The following is an 18465-nucleotide window of genomic DNA, read 5'->3' as shown; positions in this document are numbered from 1 at the left end:
ACGTGAAGTCAGGTATTTCGGAACCAAACTGGTGACTCGAAACTCTTGCTCCTTAAATTGGCAACAACAAAAAAATAAAGTTAGAGGTCTCAGTACTCAGTATTGTCAACAGGAAGTGAGACAGGTGTTTGCACACACCCACACCGCTGGGAGACGCAGATGAACATACAGCCTTTCTACAGGGCGGTGTGTTCGTTCACATCAGGAGCTTAGACACGTCCACACCCTTTGATCTGTGACTCCTCTGTTGGGAACTTATTGAAGGAAATAAAGAGGCAGGTTCACATGGATGTAGACCTAAGGATCTGTATCCACACCATTATTTATAAAGATGAATATTCGGGAACACCCTAAGTACCCATCAGCGCGGCCTGGGTTCAATAAACATACAGTGAGCTACAAGGCAGACATTAACACCATGTCTTCACTGCGTGTCTGTCCTGGCTTTTCTGTTCACTGGCAGAATCGTCTTCTCCTCCGGACTCTGCCTTCTTCGCAACAGGATTTGATTTTCCGATTTTAAAATATGTAAGTTCCCAAAGGATATTTAAAGAGAGAAGAATATTCAATGGTAAAATAGTAATGAGAAAAACAGGATCTAAAATTATATAATAACTCAAACCGTATTATATGGAGAGAAGGACAGAGACGGAGACATAAAATATAGCAAAATACATAAAGCAGTGAATCCCAGCATGGCAGGATGATAGTTAATTGATAAATTACTCCTTAAACATTTCCATTTTTCATGAAGTTTCTTTTTTTTTTTTCCCACGTGGCTTGTGGGATCTTAGTTCCCCAACCAGGGATCGACCCCGCGCCCCCTGTGTTGGAAGCGCAGAGCCCTAACCACTGAACCTCCGGGGAAGTCCCATAAAGTTTCTATAATGAATGTTTTGTTTTATAATAAACATGATATGATAGTTTTCAAAAGAAATAAATGTATGTTTGTTTTTAAATCCCTGCCCATTGTGAACTAAAACGGCTGTAAAGGAGCACACAGGAGGGGCATGTGAGTGTGTAGGATTATAGCACATCACATTCTCTACACTGGAAGATCCCACATGCGGATGCATCATCCCAGGAGGCAGGTGTGGGTTGCGGAAACTCTGGTTTTGTGGGTCAGGAGACTGGGTTCTAGACATGGTGCTCAGTGGCCCTGATGGTTGCCAAATCTTCTCCGGGAGTGGAGCCTTGCAAGTGAGGTGGAGGTAAAACATCCACTGTTTAAGGAATCCTTTCAAGGTTCCGGGGCGGAGGGCCCACTTGGTTTGCATCAGGCCCCGGAACAATGGAGGGTGTGAAGCTGTTTATTATTTCAAGTCAGCAGAATTAGCAGAGACTTCATGCTGGGTTCTTAAGACCCACAACCACCCTCCAGAAACCCAGCCTCCTTCAAGTGACACAAGTCATTCTCAAATCTCTTATTAGCAATGCTCTTAACTGTTGAGAGATCACAGGCCATTAAGGGGCAGACAAACCCCAGAGACCCTGGAGGGCAGCATGGCAGCTTCCAGAACGGCCAGCACTGCAGGCTGGGGATGCAGGGGGCGTTTCCCTGGGCATCTGGGGAGGACCCACAGCTCGGCCAGTCGTGCTGAGACCTCACTGGACACCGCGTGCTGGACACTTGATGGGCATTACATTGCTTGATCCTCACCACACCCTGCAGTGGGGAGCACTCAGCCCGTTTTGCAGATTTTTTTAAAAATTTATTTTATCGAAGTATAGCTGATTTACACTTTTGTGTGAATTTCTGCTGTACAGCAAAGTGATTCAGCTATATATATATATATATTCTTTTTCATATTCTTTTCCCTCATGGTTTATCACAGGATATTGAATATAGTTCCCTGTGCTATACAGTAGGACCTTGTGGTTTATCCATTCTATATGCCATAGTTTGCATCTGCTAATCCCAAGTTCCCAATCCTTCCCTCCTCCACTCCCCTCCCCCTTGGCAACCACAAGTCCCATTTTACAGGTTTTTTTAAAGGGAGTTCAGAAAGGTTACAGAGCTCTGAAAAAACCGTCATCCGTTCATCCATCTATTTAAAAATATTTGCTGAAGTCATACGCATCGGGCATTGTTCTAGGCACTGGGGTACAATAGTGAATCCAATAGACAAAAATCATCAGCCTCAAGGAACTTAACATTTTCTGGGGGAGTGTAAACAAGATATATAATGTCAGGTAGTGTTGAGTAAAAAGCAGAAAGGGGGTGAGGGTCAGAGGCAGAGAGCAGAGGGGACGGGCTCAGCCGACATGGTCCGGGCTCCTTCTGGCCCCTCACATCCCTTTTTGCCATTTTGTGTGAATATCGTGGGTGGGCTGTATCAGCGTCATTTTCTGGTGGTGACATTGCTCTGTAGCTGTGCCAGATGTCACCATGAGGGGAAGCCGGGTGAAAGGTACAGGGATTCCAACACACAATTCCTTACAGCTGCATGTGAATCTGCAGTGACGTCAAAACAAAAAAGCTTTTTTAAATAAAAAGTTATCTTGGACCAAAGCCCATAATAATAATAATAATAATAATTCCCATCTCTTGAATATCTGGAGAGACTAGAGAAGCTGATGGTTAATGGCCCTTCAGGCTGACAGCCTGGGTTCAAAACTCAGCTCCAAGTGTGACCTCAGTTAAATTTCATAACCATTCCGTGCCTCGGTATTTGCATCTGAAAAGTGGGCTCACAGTGTTACCTAACCTCCTCTGGTTGGTGTGAGGATGAGATGTTTATGAGCAAGAGCCCCACCTGTGCTGTTTGCTGTTTGTCGTGATGACTCTGGAAGGTTCTGGAAGGCTCCTGGCTGGTCTTTCACGAGCGTGGAGCATTGCCTTGTGTAATCCTCCCGGAGCTGGGATTGGCAGATTGGTGGGACTCAAAGGGTGTGTGTGTGTGGCTGGGGGTGGTCCCAAATGACCTCCTCTGGACCCACCGAGAGGTGGGGACCGGCCCCTGGACGCCAAGGCTGCTGGGAGCTCAGCTCTGCAGAAAGTACAGCCCCTGTGGAAAGGCACTGAGACGTCTTATCCCCCCACATCCCCCAGGTCTCTGTGGAGGGAGGGGATGGCGTGTCCTGCTGCCGTCCTGCAGAGAAACCAGAGCTGAGAGTCCTCCTCATCCCAGAGTCAGAACGTCAGAGGGTCCCTGCGCCGGCTGGGAGTCCTGCTTCGTTTCCAAGCCTGCCCTACTTTCCTTTCGTCTCAGCCCCAAGGTTTGTCCCAGCAAAGATCCGCTTGTATTTCCAGAAAAGGTTCTTCTCTTCCTCGAGAACAGACCCCAGCTCCTCACAAACCAGAAGCTCGGGGCCCAGGCCCTGGAAAGGATGGAGGAGAGGGTCAGTGCTCCTGTCTTTGGTGGTGGGAGGGGGCGGGGGCAGCACACCCGCAGGACAACTGCTTTATGGGAGAGAAAACTGGGGCCTCCAAGAGGAAAAGCAACTCACAGACTCACAGAGAGCAGCAGGGCAGGCTGGGGCTGCGTCTCAGAAATTCTCCTAAATAACAGTTTCATCTTGCAACCCAGTAACGCCATCCTTGCTTCCCAGTCCTGCCCACCTGTGGGGCCAGACCGCCTGGGTTCACATCCGAGCTCTGAGCCTCACTTACCCCATCTGTAAAATGGGCACAAAAGTAACACCTGCACCGTAGTGTCATTGCCACGGTGAACTGAATTAAGCCATGTGAGGTTCCCTAAACAGTGCCTGGCTTTCTAGATACTCTGTCTATGTTAACTGTGATTAGCAAGGTTGTGATTTACAAGGCAGTGAGGGGACCAGTGGAACCTCAGAATTACTTAGAACAAATAACTGGAATGTATGTTTCAAGTCATCAAGATTTGAGCTTTCTTCAGAGGATTTAAAAATGTCGTCTTAGTTTTGTCTCAATACGTTTACCAAGAAAGAGAACACGAGGGATCCTTGTGGAAGTCAGGGTCTCGGCTCAGAAGCTGTTCGGGGCCATCCAGTTTGTTCTCTCGGTTTCGCCCGAAGTGGTTGAGGGGTGGGCTCACAGGTTAATGAGGGAGGGGCTCCTTCACTCTCCTTCAGACGGACCACCGCAGGGGACAAAGCAGATTCAGCATCTTGGAAACATTTCCCACACTGTGTGTGTCTCTGCTTCACCAAGACCCGACCCCAAATGCCCCAAACCAGGGTCTCTGGTTGATGGAGACTACACGTCCTTGTAGATGCTGCGGCCCCTGGACCACGGCAAGCCCACCACCCCAATGGGGCGTTTTCAGAGTGTGCGGATTAAAGACAAACAAACCTCTGAAGTCTCCAGTCTGCTGAGTGGAAGCTCATACAAGAAGTCTGAATCTATAAGTTGAGGCTCAAGGCCGGGAGTCTCAGTCCCTGACTGCACACCCAACTACCTGGGAACAGGTAAAACATACTGAAGCCGGATTCCAAGCCCAGCCTCACGTCCTCCGAGTCTCTGGGGTGGGGCCGGGCATCTGTACTGTCAGAGCTCTAGGAGATCATAAGGGACAGTCAGAGCTGGGAACCACTGCGCAGGGGATGGGAGGTTTGGGGTGGGACCAGCCGGAGACAGGGTCTCTTGGGCAGACGAGAACCAAATGGTGAAGGGAAGAAAGATGCAAGACCCCTGCCGCCTGCCCCATCCTCCCCCTCCCCCAGCCTGTCTCATCTCCGCCTCCCGCCCACCCGGCTTTTCTTCTCTCTCAGCTCCCACCCTGCTGGACCCCTAAGCATCCCACCAGCTCGTCAGTCTCCGCAGGTCTCTAACCCACAGCTTTCTCCTCCACCTCTGGCACCAGCCATCTGTCACCCCTCCCCCGCCTTTCTCTGTTCTCTTCCCTGTGTCCCAGGCAGGACCGCACATCCCATCCTGCGATACCGCCTCCTTCCTGGCCTTCAGTCCGGGCTTTGATGCTCAAGAGGTGTAAGGTTGCCGCAGCTACGGAGGGAGGAGAACCAGGCAGTTGCTCTTACTGATTAGCTGAAGCGGCACGTGAGGCTTTGCTAAGGCAGCCTTGCTCCCACATTTGCCAGGGATCCCCCCGCAGGGCATGTGAGAACACAGGCGGCCGCTGCCCGCCCCACCGGGCTTGCAGGCCGCGCTGAGAACCTCCCTCTCGAGGCGTGTTCAGCTGCACTTTCCCTCCTGTCCCGACAAGGACCTGGGACGTTCAGTGCAGTCCCGCTGGGCTGCCGTCCCCCCGGGCAGGGGGCACGGTGGTTTGGAGGATCTGCTAAGAACGGGGGGCGATGACACCCCTCCAGGAGTAAAGGAGGTGACTGGGGGATGCCCCTGGGATCTCCAGGGGCCGTGGCTCTGTCCCCGCCGCCCTGGCAGTGCTTCCCCGGTCACATGCGGGACTCAGACATTTGCGGCCCGCTCCGTTGTCCGGTGCTGCTTCACAGGAAGGACCAGGCTGGGTATTGAAGTGGGTACGAGCTGAAAAGCAAACTGCTCATCTGTCTGTGTTGGGAAAGGGGAGAAACTTCCCCAGCAAGGGCCCTGGGGCAAATGAGGTTTCTTGGAGGGAATCTGCAGGAACTTGCATTGCTTGGAGAGGTTATGTGGCTGAATTTCAGGAGGTAAATCGGAGTGGAGCTGTTGGTCATGGGTTCCCTGTCTGGTCTGGGTGCTGAGTCGGTTGACAGCAAAAACAATAAAGTGAATAAAAATACCAGCTTGTATTTTTGAAGCACCTTTCAGTCACCCCTGGTGTGGCTGGATGCTCTGAGACCAGCTTTAAGTGTGAGGGAAGAAAGGCATTTAGCGATTCTCAGACCCGAGCTCAGCCGTGGCCTGGGAGGCTCTGAACCTGCCCTCTTAGGTCTGCTCGGAGCTGCTTCTCAGACGCCCCGTTCCCTTATGAACTTCAGGAGGGACAGGGTAGTCCTTGAGAGGTGCCAGGAATCTCAGCGTTGGGATTCACCCCAGCGCCTTACCAGCGCCTTCCCTTTTCACAGAAGGAGAAAACGTGGCCCAGAAATAAAGACGTGCTTGTGGTCACGCAGAGCATGGGGACACATGCCCTGTCGCCACCTCCCTAACCCCCGGGGAGACCACCGACCCCAGCTCCGAGATGGTGGAGACACACAGGTACCTAAGACGCCATTGAACGTGCGGAAGGGGTGGCATCTTATATTCCGAATGATATTTTTTCTTCTGAATGTAGACATCTGGTGTCCTATAAATAAAATTGAAAATGTAAATATTGTAAAACTCATTAGAGAGTGGTTTTCGGTTCGGGGAGAGCACGGGTCAGCTGCTACCCCACTGCACCTTGGTGGTGGGAAAACATCACCCAACACGCGGGCGTCCTCGGCCCCGTAAGCTGTCCCCCGTGTCCCCGCGGTGGCCAAGCTGAGCTTTGTCTGACGAATAAACGTTAAAACATGGGTCAGGCGTCTCCTATTTATTATCTTGCGCTAACAGTCTTTAAGAGCTACCTAAAAGCCTTTCTGCTTTCATTTTGTACATGGAAAAATCGTGGAGGGAGAACACCACGCTTTCTGTCGTAAGAACACAGATTCCCATGCACACCGATCAAGCCCAAGATGTGCACCCATCCAGAGTCCTCGTATCAGGTTTACACCGCTCTTCAAAAGACATTTTCTGTTCGAGACACGTTAAACAAGCTTTATTTAATAATACTCGATTTGACTTATCCAATTTAAACATTTGCTCTGATCAGCGACCATTTGATCTGGGCTTCGTTTCGGGCTGCAGAATAATTTCTCTGGGTTATTTTTCTTTGGTGCAAGGTTGGTCCTGAGGGCAGAATAACTCCTCTCGAATTCTCTGTGTTTCTCTAATTCGTGCTGCGGGTAGAAAGGAAGAGAGCCATAAAAAGCCTGTACTGCAGGCTGCTTTTATAATGTTTACATTGTTCGTCCTCACGTCTGTCTGGCTGAAGACAGGCGATATCATTTAAAAGACTCCTCCTAGCCCGATAATTATAAGGAGAGATTTTTTTTTTTTAAGTTAGAGCATCAGAACGTAAAGAAACTCTCAAGTTGGTGATCTTTTGGGGGATGTAGTCTGCCATCTGCCATCTGCTTCCCCCCAGTCAGGGATTTTTATAACAATCGCATACACCAAATGGTCATCCATTAAAAGTCAGGGATTTTAAGACACTGCAGAGGAGAGAGAGCTTAATATCTTAATTCACTCTGTTTTAGAAGAGGAAATGTCGCTTTGATTTCAGCTGACTTGGGGGACATTTCATATAGACCTTTTGGTTATCGTTATTATTCTTGTTCTGATTTTACTATCATGATATTAAAACACAAACCTTCTTTTTAGGTTTTATCTTTGCATGCCGCCCTCGAAAATATCCACCTTGAAGCCGGTAGCCCCGTAAAGCGATTCATAAGGACATAAACCTCTGACAGCTTCACTCCCCAAGAGCAGCGCAGGGTAAGTCGGCCCGTGGGGAGGGTGGGAGCGCCTCTGGCCGTTATCTGAGCGACCTCCTTGCAGGCATGTGCTCCCAGACCGGCAGGGAGGGGGGTCTTTCTCGGTGAAAGAAGCGTTTACAAGGGGCAGGCCAGCGCCTGGTTTATGGACCCGGCGGGGTGGGAGGGTGCGCCCCGCCCAGCCCACGTCCAGGCCTGAAGTGTTTACCCCTGGGGTGATTTACATCACCCAGGTGTTCATTTGGGAAACATCTCGGCTCCGAGCTGACACGGTGATTGCCATGGACTTGCAGACTTCGGCATTTTTCTGTTCATAACGGTCTGGGGGCCAAAGAGACGTTTTAAAAAAGAAATTACCGGCCCAGTGTGGTTCGTGTCCTGTGGTTTTCATGCAGGAGGGCCGAGGGCCCTCTGAGCCCGGCGCCTCTGGTCGTGCCCGGAAGAAGGAAATTCCCGGTCTCCCCGTCCTCAGTCAGACTCGTGTCTTCTGTCGGCTGCACCAGGCTTCCCCACTGCGGTTTTAGCTCCTCGGGGCTTCCCAAACCAAAGGTGCTTTCTTCAGTCGGGATGCAGGTCTCGGGTACCACAGACACGTTCTGGAGAACGACCCTGTGGTTGGTGTGGATTTGTTCCACGCGGATCGGCCCCTGCCGGGTGCTTACGTTTTGAAGGCTCCGCTTTGTAGCAGCCTCTTTCACATTAGACGCACTTTCTTTCTGCTCACATTTTGATGCAGGTGGTGGTGTCACTGTTTTGACCCTGGGTTTGCGCTGGGGGTTCCTAACACCTCTGCCGGGGTGGCCTTGTGTCATCCGAATGCCGAATTAAAACATGCCCCGAAAAATCAAGATTTTTTTGTTTGTTTGTTTGTCAAAAACACAAATTTAAAATGTTGTCTTATCATACCCGTCCCACCCCTATTTTAAGAGTTTGGCCTTTTACTACATATCCGTTTTTACACTTGTATCCATCATTTCTCCAGCCACTTCTGATAACTCTGATGAAAAAGAAAATAAATGTATTTTTGCCACGTAGAAATATATATTTGTGTAGGAGATAGGTGAGGAGGATTGTAGGGAAATTGAGAATCCTTCTTTGTCTCTGTTTTCAGTTTTACGAATACCTCTTTTACTGACCCAGAGAATGCTGGGCTGGTTCTAAGAGCTCGTTTCAATTTAGCTGCTTCTCTCTCCTTGATGCAGTGTCTCCAAAACCCATCGTTTTGCCTCCTTACACAATCTGCAGGCGTAAAGCATTTGGTCAAAGGCTGGCGGCCATCAGAACTGGGTTTAGCAAGTGATAGAATTCCTTCTGCTTTGATCTCTACGTTTAAAATAGTCTTTTCAGCCAGTGATTTGAATACTAACAAATTCACCTAAAAAGCATTCAAATCTCCCCTGCCTGTACTCCTTTCTCCCATATTATAGATACGTAAACCTCCTCAACATAGAAAAAGATCACTGATTTGCCATGCTAAACAGGGAGATATTTTCATCAGCAGCGACTGTTTAAAATTACCAGCCCTGGGGTGAGGGGAAAAAATTCCAGCAATAAAACAAAAACCTTTGTTTCCAAATATCAGGTTGAAGTCCTCTCAAATGACCATGGACCCCCTTGGAAAGGGGTTGTTCTCTGTGACCACTCACAGCCTAATATCGAGAACTGTGGAAAATATCACACTGATCCAAAGGAAAAGATCCAATGTGTAGAAGAACTAATTTTGCCGTTGCTCTAGACTTCTTCTTAACGGTGTGCATTTGTGAATCTTTGTTCTGAATCTAAGATGCCTCAACATACGCCCGTTTGCAGATACAGACACATGAAAATACGTGTGTCCACGGTCCATTTTAGTAAAGTGCCTGAGAGTGTTGAATTCTCAAACACTCTACATGGCACCAAAGCTGCTAAGAGCACAGTTTCACTAAACTACCCGACTCATTTATTCTAAACTCCGCTGGAACTGCTCCCCCAAAAGCAGGTGACTATAGAAAGGTTTTTTTTTTTAATTCTAAATAACAAGAGGGATAAAAGTGAATGTCATCCTATGAGGTCTGAACGTTAAAATGTAAGAGAGAGTTAGCCAGGGTCTGGTAAATGGCTAAACAGATTAGTAGCCTTACTTTTTAACATATAAACATCTGAAACCCGTTTCCTGTTTAAGAAGAAGGGAAAAAAAAAAAGTCTAGGTGGATGACCTCGGGCACTTTTTTTTGATTAACAAATGTGAATTGTACATCACGGTGGAAAAAAAAAAATGGCCCACGCTTGGTGGTCTTTCTACAGTCTGTATACGGGAGAGAGAGAAAAAAATACAAAAATAAACGTTACCTTCTCACTTTCCGGGTGGGCGATGCCATTTCTGCAGCGGCGTCCAGGGCTCTGGCAAATGTTAAGGCTGTCACCGCGGACAGAATCCCCATGGTCTGTGTGCCTCCGTAGAGTCCGAGGAAAAACATTCCCTGCATACTTGCCGGTGGGTCCTATCTCCAGGCCTTGGGCTCAACCCGGCAGGCTCGTGTCACCCGGACGAGCTGCTGGGACACAGCTAATCTAACCCCACGCCTTCCCGGGCCAGCCCTGCAGCAGGGTGCAAACTGGACCAATTTACTGCCTCAACCCAGAGGACACAGAGAGTTGACTGTCAACCTTAAGGAAGAAGCACCAGCTGTAGTTTGTTCGGCCGAAAAGAGCTTAGGGGTTCTGACACATTCTGACAAGATGCATTTTATAGGGTTTGTGCTAAAATTTGATATTGGAAGTTGGGATTCCAATTTTATGTCTCGAATGATAACAATAGCAGCTGGGACCTTTAAGAAATGTGTGTATTCCTTCCATTGAGTTACATAATAAAAACTATTTATGTCAAACACCTTATAAGGGAAAGATTTGCCCGAATGTCAATATAACATATAATACTTTTTTATATTCAGATAGGAAAAAAAAACCCATTATCAGTGTTACCTATTAGTTTGGGTTTGGAGTCTTAGATGTGTGGAGGCTTTAAAATTCTAAAGTCAGCATCTTCTTGCTTTAATTTACAAATTCATTGAAGCGCTTCTTTTTGGTATTATTTCTGTATATACTAAAAAATCCCAAACGCTGATACATCATTTTTTTCCAAGTCCTTCTGATGAGAAGACACAAAAGAAGGGCACCATTTTATGCTGTTTGATTTGATTTTGATCATTTCCAAGCATGCGATAAAAAGAGTCACCTGTCCTTAATCATCGGTGCTGCTTTTGTTCTCTGGAAGCAGTTGTGGCTTTGGGTACAGACTGGCCACCAGAGCATTCCTAATTCTGATGAGCAAACGGGGCAGGGGCTCAGAAGGCCACTCTTTCCCAGGAAAGAAACAGCGACATTGCAGCTCAAGGCAACATCCGAAGCCAGATTTCAGAGGGGCTTACACTCACCTCCAGCCTTCCCGGGGACATCACACCGATTTTACTGCCAAATGGGCAAGGCTTCTTGCTGAGGCCAGTCACTTCGAAATGACCGTGCGGCCCTGCCAGGCGGCTTATTAGGAAACCCCAGCTTCCTTCTTATCTCATCTGCTCAGACGAAGAGCAGAACCTGATTGAGATGAGGAGAAAACCCCAATTAGCAAAGCCAGGAGATGTTCATCTGTCCCGCACCCCCATGCTTGGGTCAGGTCTGCGCGGTTTCCTTTGACTTGCGGGGCGGGTGCGACAGCAGGTTGATAAGAAAAGCCCATTGCGGTGGGAACCGTCATCCAGATGCCCTGAGCTCCCGCCCTGGCCCCCCATGGCGGGACGGCACCCCTGTCCGTCGGGGGATGAAGAACCCACGGGGGCAACTGCCAAAACCCCTGCCCCTCGTGCCCTGTTGGAAGCAGCGGACGCCAACTTAAACTCGGCCAAATGCCAGCTGAATTTCTTTTGTTATTAAGTCACAACTTGAATGTAAAGCCCCCAAGCAAACACAATTTTAAAAAATAACTTCCTATTAAGCCTCTCCCTTCTCTTCTTTGTCAGAGAGTTTCTTCAGCCTAAATGGAAGCCATTTTCCTTTTCTTTTCAAAGGAGAGGTCCACCAAGCGTCACCTGGTGTCCTCTGCCAGCTTCACCCCCAAGTACCAGCACTTATAAAGGCCATAAGTGCTCTCTGGGTCGATGGCCATATTCCATAGGCTGATTTTACGTCGGTTACACGACTATTATCAGAGAGAACTGTGCTCCAGGCAAGGACTGAGAAGGGCATCTGAGACAGTGTGAGCACTTGAAATAAAAAATGTGCAGGTCCAGAGGGTCCTGCAGACGCTTGCTAGTTGGAACAGCAGCTCTACCTACATCATCTCCCCTCTTCTCAGTGACCCTGATGGTGACTGTCATCACCCACACGTCACACAAGAACGTGGAGAGACAGAAAGACGAGCTCTATTTCACAGAGAGAAGGTGGGTGACAGGTGAGGCTTGGCAACGCACAGTGGTGAACGCGCTGGTACTGCCGGCCTTCGAGGGGGCCTGTTAGATGCTAAGAGTCTTTCCCCACAGACTGCCAGCCGTGGCGAAAAGCGAATCTGACCTCCCGCAGTGACCCCAAGAGGCAGGCATTCTCACTGCCTGCATCTCATAGAAGGGGAAACTGAGGCAGGGAGGTCAGTCCATCTCTGAAGACCAGACTGCTGGAAGGTGACAAAGTGATGGGGTCAGGAGCCACCGCCAGGCCGTCAGCCAGCAAAGCCAGGTTGTAGCCTCTGTGCTGTGACATCAGGGTCCAGGATCATCAGTGAAAGCCCAGGCCAAACCCTAGCCCGTCACCTGGGCGAGTGACTCTACCACCCTGAGCCTCAGTTTGCTTGCCTGTAAAGTAGGATGGGAACCTGGGTCATGTTCTCAAACACCAGGAGAGCAAAGTGGTCGGGGCGCATGCAGCGTGGACCCCACCGCAGCCGGGCCTCAGCCGGGTGGCCCAGGGTCTGCCCCACGGAAGCGCTGGCCGGCAGTGGATGCCTCGGGCGGCAGGGAGGGACCGTGCAGAGGCCTCGGGCCTCAGGCTTCACTGTGGGAGTCACATGACGTGTCATCACATGACAGCACAGGGGACCCCCCACAGGTCCCCTGCCCACTCCCAGCCTTTTGCCGCCCTGGCTGCCCGCTGGTTTCTGTTGCATCTGTTTGGAGAGTAACACCCTGGGGGCCGCCTCCTTCTCCACTCTGTTCCAACGTGTCGAGGGCCGCACAAAGAGCCGCAGGAACAATAAACAGCCTTACTTCCCGAAGCTGGCTCTGCTGGAGGCCTGGACGCTTCCCGACCACCGGCCCGGCAGCACGGCTATCGGGGGCTTGGGCTTCCAGCAGAGCCAGTCCAAATCCTGCTTCTGCCTCTGACAAGCTGTTTTTGTTTGGGCAAGTAGCTTGTCCTCTCTGGATCCCACTTCCCCCTTTCATACAAGGGTAGCGGAGATGGAGAAAGTGCTGGTTTGCAAGAAATATCAATTATCGTACTGCTGTTTAACTCCGACCATAAAAGGAAAACACCTGAATGTATTGAGAGTGATTACTCATTTTTAAAAAATGGGATGCCACCTCCTCAGCAGAAGGGCTAGAAAAAGAGTAAAGCAAAAGACACAGCGAGTGGCACAGCGGTACGTGGGGGGAATTCTGCCATCAGGAAACCTGGGTTCGGTTTGTTTTCTGCCACTTACCTGGGCACATTGCTTAACAATTCTGGACTCCTTTCCCCATCTGTAAATGATGATCTATAAGTTTTCCTCCTACCTTCTTCCTTTAATTACCAACTAAAATCTTCCGCCACAGACAAATCACCTTAACATAAACACACTGTTCTCCAAGGCACTAGGATATTCTTAAAGCACCCACATACATATAATGAAAATGATGGCAACATTTTGCAAATACAAAAAACTTGAAATAATAGAGTGGTGGGATTGTGGGTGATGATTTTTTTTTTTCTCTTCTGTAATATACCTTTGATTAATGTCTTCTAGCTTAAGTTTTTCTATGGATTTCTTTTTATACACATGTAGCTGTGACTAACCCCGCCCCCTGTCCCTGCCAGCCGGCCCTGTGGAGATGCCCCTGGGCCTTCGCCTCTGAAGTGAAAGGACCCGCATGAACTCAGACCTTTACTGGAAAGTGGACTTCGTGGGAAAAGACTTTTTTTTTTTTTTTTTAATTATCATGAGTTCTTTAGAAGACAATAGCTGTAGTATTAAGGGATTTATTTACAGAAGCTATGGGGAAAACACTTCTGCTGATTAAGGACATATGTAAAAAAGAGAGGGAGAGGGAGAAAGGAAAAGCACACATTGTCACATCAGTCCAGGAACTGTATCATCTCTTAAACCTACACCCGTGAGTGGTGGAGGGAGGTGGCTGGAGCCAAACCACAGATGTTAGGGCTGCAGGGCGCCCGGGACCCGTCGCATTCAGGGCCCTCCTGTGGAACATGCACACAGGCCCTGTGGGTCTGGCTGAAGTGCAGGTCCAGAGGAGCAGGTGTGAGTGGGGCTGAGCTTGGCCCTCATTCACCAGCAGCCGGGGGTGCCCAAGTCGCTGGTCCATGAACCACTCAGAGTGGCCGGGTTTAGAGTAGAACGACCATGGATTTCACCTGCTTGGTAGGGGTTGGCTTCCCGAGCTCCTCGGTTCGGAGCAAGCGTTCTGGACTTGCACCGCACTTTTCTTTTCTTTTTTAAACATCTTTATTGGAGTATAATTGCTTTACAATGGTGTGTTAGTTTCTGCTTTATAACAAAGTGAATCAGCTGTACATATACATATAACCCCATATCTCCTCCCTCTTGCGTCTCCCTCCCACCCTCCCTATCCCACCCCTCTAGGTGATCACAAAGCACCGAGCTGATCTCCCTGTGGGAAGCACAGAGTCTTAACCACTGGAATGCCAGGGAAGTCCCTGGACCGCACTTTAGAATCAGTGTGATTTTGAAAAACCCCAGCGCCTAGGCTGCACCCTAGGCTAATTAAATCAGAATCCTTGGGCGGGGGGTGGGGGCGGTGCCCAGGCACTGGGATGTTTTCAAAGCTCCTCAGCACTCTGAGGACGAGTGGTCTAGGTGCTGCCTCTCTCAGGGCTGGGGAGGAGGGAGCGGAAGATGGATTAGTGATGTCTGCCAGGAGGGAGGCGTGGTGGCCTTCACTGAACAGGCATTTGCCAAGGATGAGGGACTTACCTGAGATGTTGCTGCGGCAGAGTTAGGTTTAGGAGCCAGACCTTCAGACCCTCACCCTCAGAGTCCAGCTTTTACTCAAGGATGACACACAGACAGAGGTCCCTGTCTGAAGTACAGTCCTCAGGCCTCATGGTTCACGTTCCTGATGCACTGCTTGGCCACAATCGGTCGGGTAGGGTCTGACGTTGACCTTCTGGGTCAGCCGTGGTGGGGGCCCGAGGTGTGGTGAGCCAGGCGCGGTGAGAGGTTGAGTGATGCCTTGAATGTCACCCCAAAGACAGGCTGAGGAATGGGGCGCATTCAAGTGAGCCCACTCTTGGGGATCCTGGAAGTTCGCAAGGAAGGGTTCAGACCCTGGTGGGTTGCCCAAAGAGTAGCATTAACAGATCCCAGTGAATCAGGGCATCAAGATCAAGAACGTGACTGAGGAATTCAGTATTTTTCCATATGCATTGAGGGTAGAACTCACAATAGAGACCTTCTCTGGGGAGAGTTTAGGCTGAGAAGGGGCAGGGCTTCTGGGGGGGGGGGACCCCTGGGTGCTGGGTGCTGGGAATATTGTATGTCTCTGTTGAGGTGTACACACATGTAAAACTGTCAAGCTATAAATTTAAGATTTATATACTCTCTATACTTTCCTGGATGTAAGTTAAACATCAAGAAAAAGAAATTAAAAGCAAGAAAGGTAAACCTATACAATAAGTAAAATGGTTGAAAAAACATAGAAACATAGAAATAGAGCTACAGATTAATAAGAAAATGACAAACAAGCCAATAGAGGGGGAAACATGTCAAAAAAATTAGAAAAAATCAGAGGCACAATTAACAGAAAATGAACCAATAAAGCAGATCACATTAAATATGCTTATTGTAAAATATAATCATAACCCTTAGTTAGCCCTTTGATGAAGTTCCCTACATTCTTTTCATGATTTAGTGCTGCTTTTATGTTGAATTCCGTACAGGCATGGGGACGGCCCCGTAATCTTTTCAGGGTTTGTCTCAATCTGCTCTGGGCTGGATTAAATGTTGAAATTGATCAGGTGATAGTTAAGGACTTGGAGGGAATATTTCTTGTAAGGATTTGAGATCTCAGAGGTCTTCAGCATGGAGTAACCAGGATGCATTAAGCCAAAGCCTGAACAAGGCTTACAAAGATGTAACGAAAAATAAAATCAACACTAAACTGTAAAGTGGAAATTGCATTGCAGCTTTTCTTCCTCGCTTTGATGTATCAAATATCAAATCCATCTTTGGAAATGAAAAAAACTATTTATTTTTTGGACAAGGGGACCAGGGAGGGGCCTGTTCTTCCAGGGGAGCCGAGCACACTTTGCATCGGGAAGTGGCGTGCAGGTGATGACAGGGAAGCTGAGAAGGGACCCTTGTTTCGGAGGAGAAGTGAAGGAGTTTGGACACTATTTATCGTTACGGGCCAGACACTCCAGTGCACATGTCTGTGATCAGAAAGAGACAGAGTGGGCTTCCCTGGTGGTGCAGTGGTTGAGAATCTGCCTGCCAATGCAGGGGACACGGGTTCGAGCCCTGGTCTGGGAAGATCCCACATGCCGCGGAGCAACTAGGCCCGTGAGCCACAACTACTGAGCCTGCGCGTCTGGAGCCTGTGCTCCGCAACAAGAAGAGGCCGCGATAGTGAGAGGCCCGCGCACCGCGATGAAGAGTGGCCCCCGCTCGCCGCAGCTAGAGAAAGCCCTCGCACAGAAACGAAGACCCAACGCAGCCAAAAATAAATAAATAAATAAATAAATTTAAAAAAAAAAAGAAAGAGACAGAGTAAAGGGGACATGTCAGGTGCGGGAAGGAGTCTTGGGAACACTCCCTAGAGAAGCAGGTACAGCGACAGGGGCCTGGCAGCCTGGAGAACGGAGGGCAGAGGACTCAGGGTTCCTCAGAGAAGGGTGGCAAGGGTGGTCCCCCTGTTACCACGGGCACCTGGAAAAGCCTCGCCTGACTCTGCCTGTTCTCACTGAAATGTTTCTCCCGGGGAACGCATCTTACTTTCATTCGCAGTGAGTGGTGATTCACAAAATGCCCTCCCCAAGAGGGACGGAAAGATAGTGACAGAAATTCATATATAGGTGTGAATAACTACTCTCAGGCCCCCTTCTCCAGACCAGGGCTGATGAAGAGCTTCGGGAAAGCCAAAGGGGGCTGGCTGGGGAGGGGACAGAAGGGGGGCCCTCCAAAGCAGGAAGAATGGGCCCAGACCAAAGTCTCCACCGACTCTGAAGGGGCAGAGCCCTTACAACGAGCACAGGGGAGACTCTAGGTCAGTGTTTGTTCTCATCATTAGCACAGAAGACATGGATGAATTTATGCGTCCTTAGAGTTTCTGAGTCCCTTTTAGCTGGGTTCTCAGTCAGTGTCGGAAGACTCTGTGTGGCTCCCAAGTCCATTGCAGCCAAAATGGAGAAACACACTATGAACACAGGCCCTGGGAGAGGTCGAACTGTGAGCCCAGACCCAAGGGGAAAAACCTGAAAGGGGGAGGTAGCCCCTCCTCCAGACCGTATCTACCCCTGGGGCATCCAGGACAGGAGTAAATGAAATGAGCAATGTGACGGGGACCAGAATTTGCTGGAACAAACGGTGGGAGCAGCTGCCCCCCCAGCAGCCCAGGACTCCTCTCTGACCTGCTCCTTTCCCCACCCCCCCTTGCGGGGACATGGCTGAGGATGTCTGTTCCAGTTAAGCATTCCAGAACGGAGGAAATAACCACAGGACAGGTTTGGGGACCCACTGGAGCCACGTTGGGACAGGAGTGAGCTGAAACTCCATGTGATCCCCTGACCTCCAAAAGCCCCTCCTGGGACTAGGGGACCCCAGTGCCACAGCGAGCCTCCTGGAATCAGTGTCCGTGTCCAGGGATCCCCGAGTGTCTGATTGTGCCCCTTTCCCCAGTGCAGTCACCCTGGGGGAGGGCTGCTCTTCCCCACCCCCCCTTGCCTGGTCTGGGCCACTGTCTCAGGGCAGCCAGCGTGGGCTTTCACTCCCCAGGTCATCCTCTTGCTTAAAATCCTTCGTAGAGCGGAGGTATCATTTATTGTTCCAACCTGGGCATTTTTGAGAGTAAAGGGGGGTGTTAGTAATTACATGCAACCACAGGCCAGAATCATCCATATAGGGCTCCAGCTGTGGGGTCTTGGCCCGGCACTGGCTACAGCCTCCCTTGGCTCCTGGCCGCCTTCCTCCAGCCTCTGTCTCCATCTTCACGTGGCCTCTCCTCCTCTCTCTCTCTCCTGTCTCTTATAAGGACCTCTGTTGTTGGATTGAAGGCCCACCCAGGCCCAATTCAGGATGAGCTCAGCTGGAGACCCTTAACCTAACAACATCTACAAAGAGAGAGGAAGCAAGATGGCGGAATAGAAGAAGATGGAGTTCAGCTCCTGCCGCAGATACATCAAAAATGTGTCTACCTGTGGAACAGTTCCCACAGAATGCCTTCCTGGACGCTGGCAAAAGACACCAGACACCCAGAAGTGCAAGAAAGATCTCCTCGTAACAGGGCAGGACAAAAGAAGAAAGGAATCAGGTGAGACCTGCACCCTTGGGAAGAAGCTGGAAAAGAGGAAAGTTTCCCACACCCTGGGAAGCCCCATCGCTGGGAGGGACACCAGCCGGGACAGAGGGGGAGCTTCCGAGGCTCAGAGGAGAGCGCAGCAGCAGGTGGGGGTGGCCAGGACGGAGAGACACTGGCACAGGTGTTCCGAGCCGCCTCGCTGCACCCCAGCCCGAGACGTGCGCCGGCTGGTACACGCGGGGGCTGGGGGCTGAAACCCAGGCTTCAGAGGACAGAGCCGGGGAGAGGACTGGGGTTGCCTGCCTGGAGACAGCCTGAAAGGGGCCGGACTGTGGTGCTGAAACCGCAC

The sequence above is a fragment of the Balaenoptera ricei genome, chromosome 19 (genome assembly GCF_028023285.1).
Source record: "Balaenoptera ricei isolate mBalRic1 chromosome 19, mBalRic1.hap2, whole genome shotgun sequence".
In the NCBI taxonomy this organism is placed as follows: domain Eukaryota; kingdom Metazoa; phylum Chordata; class Mammalia; order Artiodactyla; family Balaenopteridae; genus Balaenoptera; species Balaenoptera ricei.
The sequence above is the reverse complement of the archived record's forward strand: the minus strand, read 5'-3'. Positions refer to the sequence as shown.